Here is a 9,553-nt window from a genome sequence, read left to right on the forward strand (position 1 = left end):
TACCTCAAGATTCATTTGTTGAAATTTTACCATCATAAGTGACATTAAGAGGAGTTAATGTCTTTTGAGTTGACCAGGTCAGAAAAGCAAAGACCACATGAAGGGAACAGTTTCACTTATAGAAGAAGCTGTAGAAAGCTGAGTTGTTCCTTCCAACATGTAAAGACATACTCCACTGATCAGAAGTGAGTCCTCACCAGGCACTAAATCTGTAGTTGTCTTCAACTAAGGCTTCTTAGCCTCCAGAGGTTAAGAGAATTAAATGTTTGTTATTTAAACTATTGGTCTATGTTTTTTTTTTTTTTTTTTTTTTTTTTTTTGAGACAGGGCTTTGCTATGCTGTTCAGACTAAACTTGATCTCACTTTGTAGCCCAGGCTGGTCTCAAACTTTCAGTGATCCTCCTGTCTCAGCCACTTGAGTGCTGGGATTATAATCCCAGTAGTGGCATTACCAATACTCCCAGCTCAGTCTAGGTCATTGTGGTATAGCAGCCAGAATAGCCAGGGCAATGTACTGTGGTACTCAATCTGTGAGTGGTCTTCTAATATTTTAACAGCAAAGAAAAAAAAAAGTGGAGCAATTGGCTTCCTAATGATATGGTGCAGCCTCTACTAAATTACTTATATTAAAAGGTGGATCTTCCCACTCTCAGCTAATAGTTGGCATCATTTTTCCTGTCACTTTGCATAGTTTCTTGTTATTATCGTTAAAACATCGAAGTGGGCGCTATCAATGTACATCTCACACTCACAAATTATGCTTTTCTATAGAGATAAAATCTATCCAAGTCATGTCTTCTCTGTTTATCTCTCATCTGCAAAATAACCTGTTTTAAAAAGTTTTTTTCCAAAATTATTTCTTGAATTTGATATTCACAATTGTGCAAGGAACTTCACATTACTCATAGAGAGACAAGGGATTTGGGATCATCAGGCAATCCAAGTATTATGACTCTTCTTGACTGATCAAATAATGAAAAAAATTATTTAACAAATTAGTAAATGTGTTATTACATATTTAATGGGATACTAATTTTATGTATGTGTGCATGATGAATAATATATAGTCACATGACATCTGAACACTTAATGTAGTTTTAAGCTAGTAGAGATCTCCTTCAAACAACCTTGTTTCAAATCTACTAGACATTTTAAATGGAAAACTGCCAAAATCATAACTTAACTGTCTTAAACTAGTCCTACAATCCAAACCCAAAGTATCACAGTTTAGTTGCATGAGACTGTGCCAAAGCTTGGCCAATTTGCTTAGTGAGTGGCATTGCTAATGTATTCTAAACTCATTTATTTAGTCATGATTGCCTAGCATTTTTATAGCTAAAATATAATAATGTGAAACAACACATTATCTACCTCATGCTGGGTAAATGACTAAAAAGAAAATCATACAATCCATCTCACCAGTAATTTTACCCATCAGTTTTTTACAGAGAGTAACAATAGGAACACACACCATGAATCTCTGTTTGCATTTTTTTCTTTCTGTTCCATCATAGCTTTTAAATTCACAGAGTTTATAATGTGGGAGATGGAAAAACTAGTTATGGACCTTCATGTTTAGCTCAGTGCAAGTCCAAATTTAACCCTGTCTTCTCTGTTTATCTCTCATCTGCAAAATAATCTGTTTTAAAAAGGTATTTTCAAAAATTATTTCATGAATTTAATATTCATGATTGTTCAAAGAATTTCACACTCCTCATAGAGAGACAAGGACAAAGTTGATGATCCTCATGAACAAGTCGTTTTTAAAAATTACACAATGAATCATTCCTTGGGGTTTACTCACAAGAAGACTGTACCTGAGACCTCCTCACGCAGTACAGACCAACAAGCAGATTGCATTGTGAGGCTATGACTTTCCCCAAACTGATCACTGCAGCCATTTTTAGCTTTTGTTCAATTGTGAACAATTTGAGATTAAAATCAATAACTCTTTAAATATCAGTGAGTCATTAGAACATTCTGCTTGCAGAAAGACATGCTGCTGGTGGTGAAAAAGTAGCACAAACAGACATGAATCAACTTCAAGAGTACACAGAAACAAATTAGATTTGCCTCAATTAAGATTTTGAAGAATCATCCACTAGATGGTAAAACATTAAGATACCCCGTATAATGATGCTTCTAATTCATACAATGCTTTTCTGCCTTCTTTGAAATATTTACTTCCTTTTTCCCCTCTTGAAATGGAAAGTAAATAATCTGACTATTAGAAACAATTTAATCATATATATTCGTTCATTTACTTTAACAAATAGCATATTATTTTTACTAAACAACACATCTCATATGAATAACAGAATAGTTCCAATGTGTTTCTTTTGAAAAGAATAACCTCAGAAAAAAATATGTGAACCATGAATATATGTACTCCTCTACCTCTTAACATCAGCAAAAAAAAATGTTGCTGATCATGTGAAGGCAAACCAAAAATGCTCTTAAAAGTATGTTAATCTTGAATTGTAAGCTTTGCAATCAATCAGAAATTGAGTGTATTCACTAAATATGTTTTTGTGTAGGCACATATTTTGTTTAACTGCTTTGAACAAAAATACAAAGCATAAAGAGTACTTTGTCCACATAATTATTGTTAAGTCCTTCTACCTTCAGTCATAAAACTGCCAACAGGTTAAATGGTGAAAAGTTTCTAGAACAGTATTAAAAACAAGACAGTGTTTTTAACAGATACTTTAACTTTCAATATCTAAATTTGATTTTTAAGTTCTCATTCTCACATAACTAGCCTCTTTTTGGCTTCTCTTTCTGAAATCTCATCAATGTTCAATTGTGTAAAAGTGATCCTTTAAAAGAAACTATAACTATGACTATTACATGGAGATTTCTGTAAATAAGTTTTCTAAAAAGAAAATCATAAGTGTTTATAACTTATGGCATTGATATTTAGAGGTAGACAGACATGGCCTGAAAATCTTGGAAAGAAGGATTATTCTCATGTTAAATTATACTTTAAAAACTCAGTGCATTAGTTCTAATATCTAGTCCAGCATGTAAGAAATTTAGTAGTCATTATGGTTTTTAAAAGTAAGAGGCTGAAATAATGAAAGAAGTCAACAGATCTTAGGTCTTTCAGGGAATTGAAGTCACATAATCAACTATTGCCCCAAAACATAGAGACAGACAGGTACTGAGCATCACACTAGAAGTCACACTCGAAAGAAAAACCCAAGCCCTGAGAAACAAATGGTTGGAGGCAACTTGAGCAAGGCTGAGAGTTAAAGAAGAGAAGGTAAAAATCAGGGATCCAGATTATTTGGATTGAGGAAAGGCTGTCAGGAGAATGAAGAAGAAAGGAACATAGAGAAGTGGGAAAGGATATTGAAAATGTCATTTTTCTCATAAATGTAATAATTAAGAATCACAATTACACACTATGTTTAAAAATTCAGGGGAAGGATCAAGTTCCAAGGGCAGCTCTTACACATCTGTGAATTTAACTCCAGAAACTCAGGTAATTTCTCATAGTGAAGAAGGTAGAAAGTACCACTTAGTTTTCTGGGATGTGGAGGGAAGAGTGTACCCATTCCAGACCACATCAGAGCATGACGTTCTTCATAAAACCTGATCTCAAGAGGAGCATTTTCCCCAGAGTCTCACACTCTGGGATCCTATTAGAATCTTAGGTAGCTAGGGGAAGAGGCACAGTCCACTTCAGCCAACTCGAACCTTCCACATTAAAGGGAAATGCATTCTGCCATCCCACACTTGACAATCTGCTCAAGAGATGAGGGACAGTGAACCTGGAATAACATAGGAAGTCCATGGTCCAGGGCACAGGCTCACCAAAATACTGAGATCTAATCACAGGGATTCAGAGTGAATTCCCTTCTTTTCACAGCACTCTGAGAGGAACAGGAAAGACTACAAGTTTTAGTCCAGCGTAGACACAGAATAAAGTTCTAGAACATGTATAGAATGTTTAATAACTGTGGAAAATGCAAAATTGAAAAATTATATATATATTCTATGCAGAATAGGAAGAAAGCAAACAGAATGAAAGTGAAAAAATAGTTAAAGGTCATAATTTCCCCACATTAATGTCAGACAGTCATACAGAAGAAACTCTGAGCATATAATAAGGAAAAAGTTCAATGAAATGAAACTAGGCATACCGTGTTCAAACTTCAGAAAATCAAAGATAAAGAAAAAAATCAGTGAATAGGAAAAAGGCCATATTTAGACATGAGCAGAGATAAGAATCACATCTAATTTCTCAGAAACCACGCAACCAAGAAGGCAGTGGGATAAAGTGTTAAAAGTCTTTGGAAAAAAAAGAAGCATACCAATGAGAATTCTGCACATTGTGAAATTATCCTTAAAAATGAGAAATGAAGATTTTCTCAGAAAACAAAAATTGAACAAATGTGTTCCCAGCAGACTTGTTTCACAAAAAAATGTTTTAAACAATTTTCAAGGAAAAGAACAATTATATAAGACAGATCTACATAAAAGAGGCAAAATTCTGGGAAATATAATGTGAACATTTTTGATTGACTTAACGGGTAACACTTTGTCAAAGTAATAACAATGTACCCAATTTCTATATGTATATATACAAAGTATGTACAAGTACTTTTGTATTAGCAAAATGAATAATACCAATAATTAATAAATGACAAAAGAGAATTAAAGCATTTTAATATAAGTATCAGGCAGTATAATGTTATTTGAAAGCATAAATGAAATAGTTGTAAATATATGTTATAAATCCTAGGAAACCATTATCAAAATTGATCTTTAAAAACTGATGAAAGAACACTGGGTTAAAGCTGGGCTTAGTGGTACACACCTGTAATATTTGCTACTTAGCAGGGTAATGCAGGTGGATCGCAAATTTGAAAGCAGTCTCTACAATTTAGTGAAAGCCTATCTCAGAAACAAACAAATAAAATAATATATGTTCACATAAGCATGATAGTTTGTACAACTGCACTGTGGATTTCTGCTGGTCTGTGGAAAGCAACAGTTGGTTCTTAATTTGTTTTGCCTCTTCTTTTCAATTCTTTGACCTTTTCCTCTAATTAATTTCTTTCTTATATTTTTTTCTTTCTTTCCATTTTGCATGCACATGAAATTCTGTGTCATCTATAATTTTTCTGTTTTAATACTATTTTATATTATATTTAAAAATAAAAAATAAAAAATAAAAAGCAAATAAAAAGAAGTAGCTTTCTGGTGATATAGCACAGCAGCATATGCACCTGCCTGACAAGCTCAAAGTCCTAAATTCAATCCCTGAGACCTGGAAAAAAAAAAAGTAACTCAGACATGGCCCCTGTGTAACACACACACACACACACACACACACACACACACACACACACCTAATTAAATCCATATATGGAAAAAAAAAGTGGAAGACAAAACAAAACTAAGTAGAAGGGAACTAACAAAAAGTAACAAATGTGATAGATTTTAATTAAAAAATATCAGTAAATTTAAATGGCAATGTTCTACATATTTCATATAGCAGATACAGATTTCTTAGAACAGATTCAAAAACAAGACTTACCTTTGTTTCTACAAGTACTTCATTTTAAACACACTGCCATGTATGGAAAAAAAAATGGATAAGGGTATTACATATCAGCACAAAGCTGATGCACATGAAAGTAGCTATGGTAATTTCAAACAGAACAGACTTAAGGATGATAAGCTAATCAAAATCAAGCATTGTGTCACAGGACAATGGCCATTTCTCTAGAAAGGCAGACAAATCTCAGTGTATTTTCACTCAATTTTGATGTGTATCTAAAACTACTCAAAACATCTGTGACTTTATTTTCTGCAGCTGGACATCATCAGCCCTCCATAAGTACTTACTGAGGGTATATTTCAGATTTTGCATTTTTCTACAGTGATATCCACAGAGCAGTGAAACATTCAATAAACTTTGGGCCTTGTTGTGCATACATTTCAATAAAGAACAGTACAACAGTACAAAGAAATCAAACAAGCAACCATTTAATTTGATAGAATGTAGCCATTGCTACACAGAAGTAAAGTTCTGCAAGTGCAGCAAGAGAAATTGGAAAAAGCAAGTTCTAGCTGAAGTGGACAGCACAGATTTCTGATAATATCATATGGATGTGATTAATGAAAGGGAAAATCACAAATACATACTTGAGACCAAAGTCAAAGGGATAGAGGCCTGCTTGGTGAATTGCAACTGCAGGAAAACTGCCAACCTCACACAAAAAGGGAAATAAAGTGAGAGCGAGAGGGCAGACTCCATCATCTATAGAGTCTTATTGGTCATTTTTAGAGACGTTTTATTTTCATTGAGATGAAGAACTTTGGGGGCTTTGAAAACTGATGCAAGGAGCTTCTTTTTATTGTGGTTCTTATGTTTCAGTGGACTCTTAAGGATCAAAATTAGAAGGACAGGATCAGTCACCAAGCTACTGGAAGAATCTTTGTAAGAGAAAGATGGCATTTGTTAACATTATGTTAGTCTTGAGGGTGGTTTTGGTATTGGAAAAATATAATTCCATACCTGTTGGAAGTCAGATGTGCTGAGGTTGTGTTTCCAAAACATGGAGGAATATGTCAGGGCTAAAGGAAGAATTTATCAGAGTTTTGAGAGAGAGAGAGAGAGAGAGAGAGAGAGAGAGAGAGAGAGAGAGAGAGGATTCTGGTTTTCCAGGAGAGTCCTAAGCGGGGTGGCTACTGAGGCCCGATGTCCTGATGTCAGGGGTAATTCATACATCTAAATTACAGCAGTGTGGCTTAAACTAAAATCAACCTAATGTATTATAAGTATAGCCACTTAGCTAATACTAATGCAAGAGCAAAATAAGTCATGTAGCACGGGAACATGGAAAGAAGTAAGACGTTTTTGCAAAGAGATGGGACTGGATGTTCTGGTGGCTCACTTGGGTGACTGAAGCCTATAAGGGTTTACAGGGCCAAGTGGTGCCAGTTATAGTATAATCTCAATTTTCTGCTCACCTCTTAGGCATGGACCATGCTCTTCACCTTCAGGTCTGGCCTTCTTCACATGCATCCGGAGTCACAATTTTTATGCCTTTCTGTTCGGACTTTCCTAAGGACCCAATCTGTATTTAAATGTCTAACTAACTTTTTTTTCTCAATAATATAAAATACAGTAGTACCTCGGTTCACCAACTCTTTGGTTGTCAAACAAAAACAGTCTGCAAATTTTGGTTTTTATTTTCAAAGTGTGCACCCGGTGAGAAAAACACCCTTGGTTTTCTTCCCCATATGAACATAAACACACCCCTCTTCCCCAAAATTGTAAAGTATATTGAGTTTTTACACTGTGAACTACTGTAGTTGGAATCCAGGTATATTATGTAAGAAAAGCTGCTCTTTCTTTCTTTCTTGCTTGCTTGTTTTCTTTCTTTCTTGATTGCTTGCTTTCTTCTCTTTCTATATATTTGGTATAGGGTCTCACTACCCATCTCAAACTTGTAGTGATACTCCTGTTTTCAGCCTCCCAATGCTGGGATTGTAGGTGTGAGCCTATAATCATGCCCAGTATAGGTGTCTAGCTCAGTGTGCCTGGGGGCACAGCTGATGTGGCCTGTGGTGCCAGGAATTAAACTCTGTCCCCTGAGTGCACAAAGCTGCAGTTCTGTAGGAAGAAGAAAAATGGAAGATGCCTCTAAGAATTGGTGATTGAGCATATTTGCCATTTCCAGGGGTAGAAAAATATAAGAAGAGTAGTATTGTTGGTGTAAATCATTTCAGTTTTAAATATTGACTTTGTAAAGCTTAACATTAGATAACCAAGTAGCTGTGTTTGGCAGATGTGTGACAGGTGAGAATAATTTCAGGGATTTTTGTGTGTGTTCAAGTTCTCACTATGTAGCTACTTATAGTGATCCTCTTGTTTTCAGTTTCCCTAGTACTGGGATTACATTGTGTGCCACCACTCACAGATACATTTTATTATTTTGTGCAGGGTCTTGAGAATAATTTTAGAAACAGTTCTTTCCTGAAGACACTACTGTCAATGAAACCACTTAAAGTATCAGTGTACATTAAATCAGAAGGATAGCTGAAAGTGAGAGGTGAGCCCTGAATCACACAAACACTTAGCAATTTAGAAATTCAGAAATCCTCAAGCATAACCTGACTGGACAATCAGTGAGGCTTTCAAACAGTGGCCAAGTGATGGCTCAGAGCCTACATAAAAAGATTAATATACTGGATGAAATATTGCTGTTTGCCATATAAAAACTGCACTGAAATTTGTCCACTGAGTTAAATGCATAGGATATTGTTGATGCCTTAATATCTTTTTAGCACAGTGGTCAGAACCAAAGACTTTTTGCTATGAGCACTTTTTGAAAAGTGTAGAAAATGATTGGAGGCAAGTACATGGGGGATGTTTGCTGTGAAATAAGACAGAAATGGTGATATCCTATTAAAGGAGCTTCTCATGGGCCAAGGAAATGGCTGAGTAGAAAAAGCACAAGGTCTGAGTTCAAGCCCCAGTTCCACCAAAAAAATAAAAGAAAAAAGAAGAAAGAAAGAAAAAAAAAAAGAAACACATTAAAGGAGTGTCTTAAACTGTGAGGTATCATGAAATACATGTGTTGATAAAAAATGAGTAGGGAGAAAAATTTTGATGACACTGGATAACCTAGGATCGAATAAATAAATTCCAGTGTACATTTAGAGTAGTCAGTTTGATACCAGAGTATAAATGTAACAACATTTAAAATATTTAATGGTGTGTAAGGGTAGAAGGTAGGATACATGGGCTTATGAAAGATAAAAGATAGGTTGAGATGGAAAAACAAATTATGTTTGGATTTGCTTCCATTTTCTCAGGAAAGCAGTTGCACAAGTCATTAGGTGAAATCGAAAAAGAAAACTTGGGGTCAAATAAGATGATTCCCACAATGGAATTGTCATGGATTCTGTCCCATGTAGTTTATTTCTAAATGCACATATCTAAAGTGTTTTACATGGAGTTTTTTTCAACAAGATTTAATTTTTCCTTGAATTTTTTTTCCAATTTTTTTAAAAAACAAATTATAATGTGTACTTTAAGATTTTTCAGTTGTGTGAACATGTTTCAAGGTTTTATTCTCCTGATATAATCAAAACATCTTTAGAGGTTGAGTAGAAACACTGTTGCTCAGATTTAGAGAGCAACTTTGTGCCTTCATTTTTCTTAATATTTTCGTATGGGATTGGGTAATGTTTCTCTTTGAAAAGAACAATATAAGAGCAACATAGGGGCCTTGGAGATAGCTCGGTGGTCTAAGCGCCTGCCTGGCAAGCACAAGGACAGGGATTCGATCCCCAGTAGTACGTACCCTGCTGGCTCAGCCCTGAGCTGGTCACTGAAACTGGGCATAGTGGCACACACCTGTAATTGCAGCACTGGGAAGGCTGCAACAGAAGGATCACTATGAGTCTGAGCTGCGTAGCAAGACCCTGTACCAAACAAATAAAAATGAAGTATTTTTAAAACATTCTTTAAAAAATAAAAGAGCAGTATGGAAGAAAGAGTAACTCATGAGTCCTCACAAAATAGAA

Source organism: Octodon degus, unplaced genomic scaffold (genome assembly GCF_000260255.1).
Source record: "Octodon degus isolate 3935 unplaced genomic scaffold, OctDeg1.0 scaffold00081, whole genome shotgun sequence".
In the NCBI taxonomy this organism is placed as follows: Eukaryota; Metazoa; Chordata; class Mammalia; order Rodentia; family Octodontidae; genus Octodon; species Octodon degus.